This window comes from Akebia trifoliata, chromosome 9 (assembly GCF_017979445.1).
Source record: "Akebia trifoliata isolate Shusen 1 chromosome 9, ASM1797944v1, whole genome shotgun sequence".
NCBI classification, from domain to species: Eukaryota; Viridiplantae; Streptophyta; class Magnoliopsida; order Ranunculales; family Lardizabalaceae; genus Akebia; species Akebia trifoliata.
The window spans coordinates 14694897-14709599 of NC_141383.1; positions in this window are offsets into that span (position 1 = coordinate 14694897).

Genomic DNA, 14703 nt, shown 5'->3' on the forward strand with positions numbered 1-14703 from the left:
CATTCCGGATCTAATGGTATAGTCAATTTATACAAATTACGCCTCCATAAAAAATTTACATTTTTAGCCTAACGTGACCCATAAACTTGATGTCGTTTTCGTTTTTGGCGATAATTCAACTTCCTGATCTCCAAAAATGACAAATAAATAGTCTATGTTGAATAATTTTTCGTTATGAAACCAATGGTATGATCAAATTATAAAAATTATTACTCCAACAAAAAGTTACTATTTTAGCCTGGTCCGACCCGGTAATCGAGGATTTTGCAACTTTTATATTTGGACTCGCATTTGAGCGTGCTTACAGGCTAAACTATGTTTTTCGATCATTTTGAATCTAATGGTGAGGTCAGATTCTATTAAAAATGATCAAAATAAGGTTCCACAGTTTTACCCTAAGTCCCACTTTCAAGATTTTCTTAAAATTCCACTATTTATTTTTCCTCGAGATACGAATTAAAAATTCGGGGTTTTACAGAGCATGGGCTAGATTCCTTCCATTAGTGAAAGGATGAATCCTAAGAACTAGTTTTTATTGTTGCATTTTTGTTCTTTATCCTTCTATACTTCTATTGTGATTATTAGGTTCTCTTCAAAGCCTTATCCAACTCTAATAGATCAAACTATAGATGAATCCCTACACCCTTTATGCTTAATTTAGATATTTTATACTTAGATTAGTGAAAGCGTCCTCGATCAACGGGATGCGCAGATCCGTTTTTGACTCTTGAGATTTGGGAGTCGCCACCTAGTTATTACGGTCTAGAAACCGATCAATGACTCTAAACGGATAAAGAACTAATCTAGAACAAAAAAAAAATTGAATTCGGGGATCATGTTACGGGTTGGAAGGTGTTAGGCACCAATCCCGCCCGACCAAAGTCGATCTCTACTAACTTTCCATATAAATTACATTGTTAAAAAAAAACTTAGATAATAAAAAAAAAGGTAAGAAATTTACCTTTCTGATAGCAAAGACCTTGTTCCCTCAGATCCGATAAAAATTGCTCCTTGTACCATACTCCTTGCTTCGTTCTGTCTTTGGATTTGATTTCTGATCTCCGAGGCAAGGTATCTCATTTTTTTAATTTGTACTCTTCGAGTTTGTTATGGATTTTGGGGTGTTTTAGAGGGTTTTTAGGTATTTTTTAGGCTAAAATCAAAGAAGGGATGTTAGGTAAGGAGTTGGGACTCCAAAACTAGGGTTTATGGGAGGCTAAGGGGGCTTTTAGACCTACTTCTCTTAGGGTTCATGATTTGATACGAAAATAGGGTGTGAGGACCTCTATTTATAGACTTTTTTAGGGGTTGATTTAGATAGAATTAGTGTTTGATTATAATTCTTTTAATTAGAGTTGTGTTTTAGTTAGAATTATTTTATGTAGAATTGTATTTTAGTTAGAACTCTATTAAATAGAGTTATTATTTAATTAGAACTCTATTAGGATTTTGACTTTTGGTCTTATTTGATTGACTTTAAGATTTTGACTTTAGTCTTAATTGATTGACTTTAAGATTTTGACTTTAACCTTGCTTAATTGACTTTAATTTTGACTTTAGTCTTACTTGATTGACTTTAATATCTTGACTTAAGTCTTACTTGATTGACTTTAAATTTTTGGAGAACCCCTCTCTATTATATCTTTAATTCTTCGGACCCCCAAATGAAGGGGTTTTTAAAGAAATATCTTGCGAACCCTCAACAATTTTGCCTGAGAGCCCGATTGATCGATTTTTTTTAGTTCAAATTTTTAAATTAATTTTATTAATTTCTCACTTTAATTATTTAATATTTTATTTATTAATTTTAAAATTTTTAATTATAAAAATTATGAAATTACCATTTTACCCCCGTAGAGGACTTTTCGCATTTTAAGTCGGTTTTTAATGTTCTAAGATGTTTTAGAATCAGTTTTTTGTAAAGAATTTAATGATTTATTTGGTTCCAATTTGTTGTTTTATGTATTCGAAAGAATTTTCCTAAGCGTAATGTAGGCTCTAGGGTTGTTTTGATGTTAGGAGTATTTTGGTAATTTGGTCATTTTTTAGTGATTTTTATCATAAAACTTCTGTTTTTCTGCAAAATGATGATTTCTATGTTTCTGGAGTCGTATTTTCCTAGCGTAGCGTGGTTTCTATAGTTTTATCAGTTCGAGATACCTCATCTGGATTTCTGAAACATTTCTAGTAACAAAATAAAGCAATGGAAATAACTTCCATCATTGGGAACCATTGCGATCGGGTTGACGAGTTGATTAATCAGGCGGATGCAAAAATGGGTTGTCTATAGATGCCCCTCTTTGACAAAGGGTTGAAGCAAACTAGATAGCAAATCTATTTTGGTAGATAGTGCGATATTTGAATGCCAAAGCTAGTGACAGTTCATTTTGCAGTCTGATTTAACAATTCGTCGAGGTGTTCGGATCCTTGAGGGTAAAACTCTCCCCGAATTAGGTTGTCAAGTCCTTGAGCGCAAACTCTCACTGACGGTGTCAGATCCTTGAATTTTAGAAAATTCTCCTTGGTTGATGTAACAACTATACAAGTGTGTGATTTAAAATCTAAGAGATTAAGTTGGAACTGAGTAAAATCTAAGCATAATTTGAGCATAATCTGAGCATAAACTGAGCATAATTTGAATATAAACTGAGCATAATTCCGAGAAAACCCTCGACGATAACTGAGCATAATTCCGATAAAACCCTCGGCGGTAACTGAGCATAGTTCCAAGAAAACCCTTGGCGGCATCTGAGCATAATTTCGAGAAAATACTCGGCGGTAACTGAGCATAGTTCCTAGAAAACCCTCGGCGGCATCTGAGCATAATTCTGAGAAAACCCTCGACGGCATCTGGCTGAGTAAAACTGAGAATGAAGGAATAAATATGGGAAAGAACAATTGAAAATGAAATCTGGAAAAGAAGGGTTGAATCTGGGAATGAATAGATCTGGGATAGAATGAATACCTATATCCTATGTGAGACAAATGAGTTATTCTCTGGGCAAACACCAAAATATGATATCAAGAACACTTTTGTTTGACCCTCAAGGGTTTTATCAAAAAGTTTTATGAATTTAAAACTTGAGTTTTTATCTCTTTTGAACCTCAAGGGTTTTTCGAAAAACTGTTATCAAGAGGGTAACCTTAAGTTTGGGGTTCTCATTATCTTTTAGGATTAACATTGCTATAAAAAAATGCCCTAGTTTGACAACGAACATGGCATTGAAGATAATTGAACACATCATGCAAAAATTAAAAAAAATGCCCCTAGTATAAGGGAGAAAAGTTACATTAAAAAAAAAGAAAATACCCCTTGTATGAAGGTTTGAAATGTTTGATTACCACAAGCGCAATAAAAACTTAACTTTTAATTTTGATTAATTTTATTGAAGGTTTTGAGTCAGGCTCAAGAGAACAAAATTATTTCCTTTCGAGACTCATCATAGAATTCACCTTTATCTCCCTTGGTTCACTTGGGAAAGTAAGAATTTTCAGATCGATCGTAGACAAGATACTTGTGGCTTCTGAGTCTATGCCTGGTTTAAGCTAAGTATTGAACTTGATTATTCGGACTTCTGATTTTCTTCTATTTTTCTTTGTTGCTCTAACTTTTGCCTAGATCGTCTTTTCAGGTTTCCAATGAAGCGAGCTTGTTCTAGCTTTTGCTTAGATCGCCTTTTTAGGTTTTCAATCTAGCGAGCTTTTTTTTCTTTTTTCTCGACTCTGATTGTTGCCAAAGTTGTCCTTTCAGATTTTTAACCTTGTGAGCTTGCCTTAAATTTTGTCTAAGTTGCCCTTTTCAGGTTTTCAACTTAGCAAGCTCTTTTTTTTTATCTTTTTCTTCTCTTCTGAACTTCTAGAATTACTGTCTGATCATGCTTTGCTATCTTCCTTGACTTTCCGTACGGTATTTAGGAGGACTTTTATAGGTAAGCTTAGGACTAGGTATAAAAAGAAAGGAATTTTGAGGCTCAAAAATCCAAATGCCCCTTGTGTGGCATTTATTCTATTTTGTCTTGAATTTTCTTTCCCATTTTGAATGATATTTCTTTTTCTTTTGAATTTTTTTTTTTAGATTTTTTTTCTTTGTGTGAGGAAATATATTTTTTTATTTTGATGTGGTCGGGCCTGAAGTAACTTCTCAGGTTGCCTACGTACCCCAGAATTTTGGGATCAAACCAAAACGTAGTTCGAATTTTTCCCTCCCCTAGGTTAGGTGAACGGGCTGAGAAAGAAAAAGACATCATTTTTTTTAAAATACTGCAAAGGATTGAGAAAGGAGATATTGAACTGGGTAGTAGGAAAATTGATTCGGCCAAAGATGGCCTCCTTAAATGTAGTACCGTTTGATCTGGTCAAGGTTGGTTGACTTTGGTAATTCGATTCCATCATGATCTTGAAGTCTGACAGTTTTTCCTGGTAATATTTCGTTGATGATGAATGGACCTCTCCAATTTGGTTTAAACTTCCCTCTAGGGTCAAAGATAGGTGTCCGATTTTCTTTAAGTATTAAATCCTTGACTTGCAAGTGACGGGCCTTGATCTTTTTGTCAAACGCACGGGCGATTCTTCTTTGATAAGCTTGCAAGTGGTACAAAGCTCTTAGTCATTTTTCTTCAATCAAGTTTAATTATTTATACTACTGACTAACCCAATCTGTTTCTAACAATTGACTTTCCTTGAAGGCTTGAGATACGGGATTTCCATTTCAACTGATAAGATTACTTCCATATCTTACACTAGAAAGGAGGGAATAGCTCCAGTGGAAGGTTGCATTGAACTATGACGTGCCCCTAGTGTGAATGGTAACTTCTCTAACTAATCCTAGTGTGATTGACACATTTCCTTGATGATTGTTTTGAGATATTTTATTGGTTGCTTCAACATTTCCATTAATTTGAGGACGGTAGAGAGACAATGTTATGTCGAATCTCGAACTTTGAACACAGAGTGATAACCTAAGCTTTGATGTACAACCCATTATCAAAAATCAATACCGCTTCAACTATTTCATTAATCTGATAATGGTAATCTATTCTGGGAGCTTTACCATGTTGAGAAGTTTAGCATTGATACATTTTGCAAGATCTTCCTTAATCTCATTTTATCAATTCAATATCTAATCCGTGTCAAACAACACCCAAGCTTGCACCTAACATATCCTCATAGGCCCACGCGAAGAAGTCTTTTGAAATTTCTGAGAAAATTCATTATTCCCTTGTGTTCTTCTAGAGATATGATGGTTTCTATTTGAATCTCTTTAAGAATTTATTTCTGTTCCGAGGTCAATAACCTTTACTTTCTGATTGAACGTTGAGTCCAATTTTTATTTTCTTATTCAGGAGAAAAATATATCCTTGAAGCTAGATTATTAGTTAATTCGTTAATGCGCTCTAGGTATTCAAAAATTTTCTTTATCCAATCAAATTCAGAAGGGATGACAGACACCTCTATAGACTTGACAAATTAACTTGACTCAGCTGAAAAAAGAGTATACTCGATCTAAAGAAAATATGACATTGAAAAATTGGACTCGAGTTAACTCAAATAACTCATGAAAACTCAATACAACTACCCACAACGGGCTCGATTAGGACTGAGGACTGAGACATTGCTTACAACCAACAGTATTGAGGCACGGTGATCTTCAAGGAACAACTGTGCGATATTGAGAAATTCTGAGGTTATTTCTAACTGTTGACTTGGTACTAACGTTTGTTCTAACTGATCAGACTTACAACCCTAGTTAGACGATGGACGATTGAACTTAAGTATAATGATAACCCTTACCTCTTTGAAGGTGAATTTAACCAATTTCAGTGTCACCCCCTTGATAACATTTTAAATGAACCCTGAGATTTTATTGAATTTTGTACACCAATCCATTAAACAATTCATCCATTAAAGAAAAATAATTTTATTGCATTCTTGAAAATTATTGAAAATAATGTTTTTATTGAGTGATAATTTTCACAAACATTTTTCAATCATTTTTCTTCTTTTTTTTTTGGGAAAACATTTTCTTTTATAAAACTTCTTTTAGGAAAGCGTTTTCCTTTGAAAAATCTTATTCTTCTCGAAAATATTTTACTTTTGGAAAGTATTTCTCTTCTGGAAAACATTTTTCTTCTTTTAAAATAGGTTAAAAATCTAAATTAGAAAAAAGTTTGAATTTCATTTTAATTCAAATGACTTGGCTCATAATGATCGTTGGATTGAGATGGACTGGGTCAAGTTTAAAATGGATTTTTTTATTGGATTGGTGTACCTAGTGATATTGTAATTTCAAATTAGGTTAAACAACAAAAAATATATCATTGAGGACAAACCCGCACATTCCTGATCTCGTCATTCATATACATTTATCTCATCATTCACATGCATTCTGATCTCATCATTCATCTCATCATTCACATGCATTCTCATCTCATCATTCACATACATTCATCATTCACAAGGTCTCATTCAATGAACAACCCGGGAACACCCACGATAAATTCGAGTCGTGACTTACAGGGAAGGTTTCTAGACTCTAAGCTTACTACGTGCAATGCATTTTTATCTGGCCACCCTTGCCTAAGCATACTTATATACCTCTCGATACGTGGTGACTTGGTTTGATATACCTTATAGGTGATAATCTAAAACCTCAACTCACTTCTCTGAAGCCAAAACAGCCAGTTTGATCTCCAGTTGAGAGGTGACGCACAATGCTGAGCAAGGGCCCACTTAAATACCTCTCGTCTAGAATAGACGTAGTCTATTTCCCTCATACAGTAGGGTACAGCGGGGCAAGATCTCGCTTAGGCACTGGTTTTGACCAAGAAGTGCAATTAATATGCTTAGATTATCTTTTACATACCTACAGGTATGAGTCACGAGTTGTAGCTTTCATAAATGGTTTGGCATCCCACGAGGGGACCGACCACGTACTAGTACTACGTTGGCAATCGGGAGATGTGACTATGTGGCTCACAATAGGTCAAAGGCTTAGGTCGCTCCAACCTGGGTGTATCAATATACCTCTCAGAATCACCTGATCAGACGGTATTGATGCCCCAGTTTAATATACCCTAAGGTATGTGACTGGAGTTGTGGTTTTCATGAATGACGTCGCATCTCTGAAGAGACAGGACCATGCACTAGTGCCACGTTGGCTATATGGGATATGCAAACATGCAAAACAGTAAACGTGCATGTGGTGTGTGCAAAATAGGGTGGGGGGTGCCTGGGGCCTTTTTCAGATAAATGGGCCCTTAGGCCACATCAAATTATTAATGGGCCACAATCATAGTGAATACAATCATCATAAGATTATTAAGATCAAAATCATAATATGCAAATCAAAAGAAATTAAAATCAACCAATCGATAAAAATCAATTAATTAATTAAAATCGAGCAATCAACATTTGAGACTTAAGGTTCAATCAATCAAAATATCCAAGGGGTATGATCATCTCAATTAGCACATAACCTATTCAAAGTGGGCTCATTGAGTTGACTCGTCTCACAACATTCAACCTCATAAAACATGGAAAAAGATATCACATGAAGTATTAACATGTCAAGGGAATGTATAAGAACAAATAAGAAATGGCATAAAACCAATAAATTTGAATAAATCAACTCGACTCATTACGTTCGAAATTAGGTATCATGATAAAATCACACCAAGAAAAGAGAGAATATATTAACACAAGTAGCACACAATGAGTACCGCACATGATGTAAGATGAGTTCAACTGAGTTGACTCACCTAAGAAAATTCACCCCGATAGTTAATTTTGAAATCCAATCCAACCCCTTTTTTTATATATAAAAAAAAAATTAATAAAAAGTGTTTTTTTCTTTAATGGTCCAATCAAAAGTTGTTTTAGGCGACCCTAAATAAATTGAGATTCCAATGAATATTTGAATTGATTATAAAACGATATTTGTGGAAATGAGGGAGGTATAATTTAAACAAATTAAACCTTTTCCTAAAAAAAAATTGATTGATTGATTTTTTTTTTTTTTTTTTTGAGTAAAAAGAAAGAGAAAAAAAACAACAAAAGGAACCTTTTTTTTTCTTATGGATGTCGCTGTCTCCCACAATACGTGTTGCCCACGTAAAAATTTTCACGCATATTACAACACAAAATTCAGCACCTTTTTTATCTATACTTATTTTTTGTTGTTGCCACACGTACATTCAAAAATAATTTTAAAAGGTATGTGGCTGTTGACAATACATACTATTTCTTCTTTGAAAATGTTGCTGCCAGCAACACTAAACATATTCTTTCTTTGAAATGTTACCGATAACACACAAAAAAAAAAAATTCACTTATGTTGCTGCCAGCAACACAAAATTCAGCACCTTAAAACTTATTATTTTTTTCTGTATGTAGCTGCCAACAACATTCACATGACCCCTTTTGTTTTTTTTTTTTTTTAACTCAATGTTGCTGCCAGCACAACTCAACACCGTATGACTCAAGACTCATGACTCGCATTTTTTATACTTGCCACCAAAAGACACAATCAACCTTTTTTTAGTCTTTTAATCAACCAAGATAATAAAAAGAGGTTTTTTTTTTCAAAGTGTTGAAGGGGCAGCGAGGGAGACGCCTCTCTCTCTTTCATCTTTCTCTCTCTGTTTTGCTGTATTTTCTTTTTTTTTAACAAAACATGTGAAATTCAATCGGTGAGTGATATTTAGGAGCTAAGGACAATCTATTCAACCAAGATTTACAGAGTTAGAAGAAGAATGATCAAGATTGAGAAAAAACGTTGGATCCAATATGGTTCTTTTAACAGAAATTTTCCAAGAATAAACAAGTTGTTTATCGGATTCAAACCGTAGATTGAAGTATCGGATTCAAGAGTTCTTGCGATTTGAAACTTGAAGCACATATCGAGAGAGAAAGAGAGAGAGAATGTTTTTTTTCTTATGCGCTGTTTTTCGTTTTTTTTTCTATTGGAGAAGGAGATAAAAACAGCTGAAACAGATTTCTACTAATGGCACACCATGCGTAAAATATTTTTTTTTGATTTTTTTTTTTTTTTTTTTTTTGGAATTCTCTCCTCATCACGAACAACATTAAAAAAGGAACTTTTTTGTTTCTTAGCGCATTACTCACTAATTATTAATTTTCACAACTCGACGCATATGCCTAGTAAGGCAATAAAAAATTCATCTAAGATTTTTTTTTTTTTAAATCATAACTCTCATCTCAACCACCATCATTCTATCCTCAATTTATGTCAATTTGAATATTTCATTATTTAGGGTCATCCCAAAATAACCTTAGATTGAATTAAAAAGAAAAATTATATGCCAAATCCTGAAATATCCAAAATTGAACCAAAGGGTATTAATAAAGGATAATACAAAAAATAATAATAATAATCCAAATAAAAAATGAGTCAACACCCATTATTTTAGACCATTACCTTCTCGAAATCCTGCATGATTTTAAGGTCACTCCGAATAACCCTTGATGATCCATAAAAAAAGTGTCAAAATAAAATATTCAACATCCAAACCAGTGCTCAATAATTGAACAAAAAATAATGATAAAAAAAATAAAAATAAAATAAACAACTAAACAAATAACTAAAAATAAAATAAAATAATTAAAAAAAAACTAGGTCCTATTAGCAATGTTTCTCATACTTGGGACTTTTCAAGTCTGATCCTCAAATGTCCCCAGCAGAGTCGCCACTGAAAGCGTCATCGATCCGCGGGGTGCACGGATCAGCTTTTGACCCTTGAGATTTGGGAGTCGCCACCTAGTTATTACGGTGTAGGAACCGATCAATAACTCTAAACGGATAAAGAATTAATCTAAAACAGAAAAAAAAAAAAAAAAAAAAAAAAAAAAAAAAAAAAAAACTGAATTCGAGGATCATGTTACGGGGTTGGAAGGTGTTAGGCACCAATCCCGTCCGGCCAAAGCCGGTCTCTACTAACTTCTCAAATAAATTACATTGCTAAAAAAAAGGTAAGAAATTTATCTTTCTAATAGCAAAGACCTTGTTCCCTCAGATCCGACAAAAATTGCTCCTTGTACCGTACTCCTTACTTCATTCTATTTCCGGATTTGATTTCTGATCTCCGAGGTAAGGTATCTCCTTTTTTTTATCTGTACTCTTCGAATTTATTATGGATTTTGGGGTGTTTTGGAGGGTTTTTTGGTATTTTTTAAGTTAAAATCGAAGAAAGGATGTTAGATAAGGAGTTGGGACTCCAAAACTAGGGTTTATGGGAGGCTAAGGGGCTTTAAGAGCTACTTCTCTTAGGGTTCATGATTTGATACGAAAATAGGGTGTGAGGACCTCTATTTATAGACTTTTTTAGGGGTTGATTTAGATAGAATTAGTGTTTGATTATAATTCTTTTAGTTAGAGTTGTGTTTTAGTTAGAATTATTTTAGGTAGAATTGTATTTTAGTTAGAACTCTATTAAATAGAGTTATTATTTAATTAGAACTCTATTAGAGTTTTGACTTTTGATCTTATTTGATTGACTTTAAGATTTTGACTTTAGTCTTAATTGATTGACTTTAAGATTTTGACTTTAGTCTTGCTTAATTGACTTTAATTTTGACTTTAGTCTGACTTGATTGACTTTAATATCTTGACTTTAGTCTTGCTTGATTGACTTTAAATTTTTGGAGAACCCCTCTCTATTATATCTTTAATTCTTCGGACCCCCAAATGGAGGGGTCCTTAAAGAAATATCTTGCGAATCCTTAACAATTTTGCCTAAGAGCCCGATTGATCAATTTTTTTTAGTTCAAATTTTAAATTAATTTTATTAATGTCTCACTTTAATTATTTAATATTTTATTTATTAATTTCAAAATTTTTATTATGAAAATTGTGAAATTATCGTTTTGCCCTCAAAGAGGACTTTTCGCATTTTAAGTCGGTTTTTAATGTTCTAAGATGTTTTAGAATCAGTTTTTCGTAAGGAATTTATGGAAATATTAGTTTGTGTCATTTATGAAATTTTTTGTGTGAAATGGTCATGAACGTTTTGAGGGGCATTTTCGTAATTTTGTCGAATTCTGTGAAAATTGGTGAAATGATTTATTTGATTCCGATTTGTTGTTTTATGTGTTCAAAATGGTTTTTCTAAGCATAATGTAGGCTCTAGGGTTGTTTTGATGTTAGGGATATTTTGGTAATTTGATCATTTTTTAGTGATTTTTATCATGAAACTTCTTTTTGTTTGCAAAATGATGATTTCTATGTTTCTGGAGTCGTATTTTCCTAGCGTAGCTTGATTTCTACAGTTTTATTAGTTCGAGATACCTTATCCGGATTTCTTAAACATTTCTAGTAACAAAATAAAGAATTGAAAATAACATCCATCATTGGGAACCATTGCATTGACGAGTTGATTAATCAGGCAGATGCAAAAATGGGGTGTCTACAATTAGATCAAGATAAAATATACTTAATCTAGACAATTGGTAGTAAGGGTTTCACACATTAGTGAGTCAAAGAGCCTTAATTTCAGTGTTATTCAAACTTCCATGTTACATCTTCCAACCCAAGGAGCTCACACCAAGCCCTTGGAATTGAGTTAAAAAAAGGATAAAACTTAGATGTGATTTTAAATGCTAGTCCTAGGTAACTCTAATAACTAGTGGTACTCTTCTCTTGTTCTTAGTTTAGTTTCAGTACTATTTCTTTATTTTTCAACACTTTTTACTTTATTTTGGTTACACAAAACACAAAAATAGATTTTAATATGGCTTTAAATTAACTTCATTCTTTTAGCTTGGTAACTACCCCCTTTCCCAGTGTTCAGCCCTTACTTGCCTTCCTCAAGTGTGGTATAAATTTAAGTTCTCAACTATACGCAAATCAGGTGGCTAGCATTGCAGCGTCAAAATGAAACATCAACGCCTAAACAAACGTGCCAAAAATTACTACTCAAGGTATGTTAATTTTGCTAATTGAATACGTTATTTATACAGGTTCTCCAATGAAGATGGTTTTACACGAAAAGCTGGTTGGGTAGATCTATGTAATGTTGCTGCATTAATTGCTTTGTGGTTATTTCGTTATGTGATAGAATGCAATCCTTTCAAAAAGGTTCAGGATTTCATCTTTTCCTTAGCTGTTAAGCTCTCATTTGGAATCGTTCTTCCTATAGGGGTAATTTTCTTGGGATTTTTGTCCAAAAATCTTGATTTATTTGTTGAAAATGCAGGTTTGTTAGATGGGCACATAATTATTCAAAGTTTTGCCAGTGCTTACTTCTTACAGATATTGCTATGGAAACATTTCCCAAAGTATGCTTCTCCATCGACTAAATTTCCTAAATCGGTTAAAAAGGTTGGGATGCTTTCGGGTCTGTTTACTTTTGACAATGGGCCTAATATCATCCCTCAATCTGGATGATGGTTCAATGCTAAGGGTAGTCCTTGATTGACTCTATATTTAGACTCATAATATTCCTTCATTTTTCGCTCTTATAAGCGTACACCTAAAGGTATTTCCCCAGTTGATGTGTACTGTGAGGTCAATGGCTTCATCAACCTTAATGTCAGGGATTCCCTTGATTGTATCGAGCTCATTTTTTATTGTACACTACGCCTTCCCTCGTGGTGAACCTTATTAAGGGTATATGGATACCTCTATCGTATAACCCGGATAGGTTTGCTCACCAATTTGGGTTCGATCAAGGTAATTTTATAGGTTTTCGCTTGACTCCTTCAGCGAACAATGCTTTAGATGCGTTCTCATGTCTCCGTATGCATTGATTTGTTCAACTTTAAGAGGCATAACTCTTTTTTCATGCACAAGAAACGTAATGATTTTCTTCGTCCTTCGGCTCATGTTTATTGGAAAAGCATGTTATCGGAGTATCGAAACTATGTTGCCACTTCTTGCTATGAACCTACGCCTCCTAGAGATGATATTCTTGATCTCAACCCGCATCTTAAGCACTTCCCGGGTGACCCTAAACCTTTGGTAAAAGAGTTGGTGACTGTGGAAAGGGCAAAGAAAAGACTTTGAACACCCCCCCCCCCCTCCCCCCAATTTTTTTTAATTAATTGGTAACTAATTGAACTTGCTAAGACTTCTTATCCAAGAAAATATCTTATTTTCTCTTGTTGGTAAGAATAAAAGACCATTTTTTTCTCTCAAATTTTAAGCCCTAGATCTTAAAATTTTAAGTAACAAGTGTTTTTAGTTAACTTAGAATTCTCCCCAAAAATCTTCCACACAATCTTACATACATACACCTTCTTGTAAAATCTCTCATATCCTTATAATTAACTAATTACCTTAAAAGCTATCATTATTTACATACTCAGGCCACCACCAATTAATTATAATATATAAGCCTAAAAATACTCTTGATTCTTATGTCAAAGACTTCATTTTTTTTTTTTTTGAAAAGAAACTCTTAAGGACCTTGACTCAAACTAACACAAAATTTTAATTTTTATTAAAATGTATTATTATTACTATTATTTTTATTATTATGGGATTTCACAATCTACCCCTGCAAAAGGATATTTCATCCTCAAAATTTGAACTTACCTCCTACGACAAAAAGTTCTAGGTATTTGTTGTGTATGTCTAACTCTAATTCCCATGTGGCTTTCTCTGCATTATGGTGCTACCATACAATATTTACTAATAGAAAAGTCTAGATGCAAAACCCTTGTTCCTTGGAATCTACAATTTGAATCAACCGCGCTTTATAAGTTGCATCCTCTTTGATCTAGATTTCTTTCCATTAGATGATGTGAGTTTGATCTGGAATGTATTTTCGCAATATTGACGCGTGAAATACATAATGAACATTGGATATTTGGGGTGGTAATGTTATTTGATAGGCAATTACTCTTACTTTTTTGAGAATTTTGAAATAACTAATGAATCTTGGTGCTAACTTTCCATTCTTCCCAAATCGAAATATTCCTTTGCGATGAGTTACTCGAAGAAACACGTGATCTCCCACCTCAAATTCTAAGGGTCTCTAACGATAATCTGCATAACTCTTTTGACGACTTTGTGTTGTGATCAAACGGTCTTGAATTAGGTGAATTTTCTTTGTAATCTCTTGAATCAATTATGGTCCATGAATAGTGCATTCTCCGGATTTTGTAGCAAAATAGGTGATCTACAAGGCATTCGATATAATGTTTCATATGATGTCATCCTATAAGGAGAAATAGAGATCAGAGCAGTGTCTAGCTAATCTTCAAGAAGAACATCAAAGAAATCTTGAACTGTTGGAGTAAACTTTGTTATTGTTCCTTTTTCCTATTCTCCTACGAAATGAGGTAAGATCCTTGAAAACTCTGAACTACTAAAGCGTCAAGACAATAAACGAGACCAAAAATGTGAGGTAGAAGTACTCTTCTCATCCAAAAAGTGTACTACTAACCGCCTAGGAATCTAAAAAGAAACTCTCTTTCGAAAACAATCCAACGTGGAATGATAAGCTACCAACCAATCCATGCCTAAGATCACGTCAGACTCCATCATCTCTAAAATCACCAAGTCTACCACAAATTTATGGTTTCCTATATGAATATAACATGATCGACATATTCTATTGAACTCGAACCCATCAACCACTAAAGTAACAACGTCCAATTCTGAATCTAACTGATTGGACTATAAACCCAAAGATGATGCAAATGAAACAAATATAAATTAATAAGATGCTTTTGAATCGAATAGAA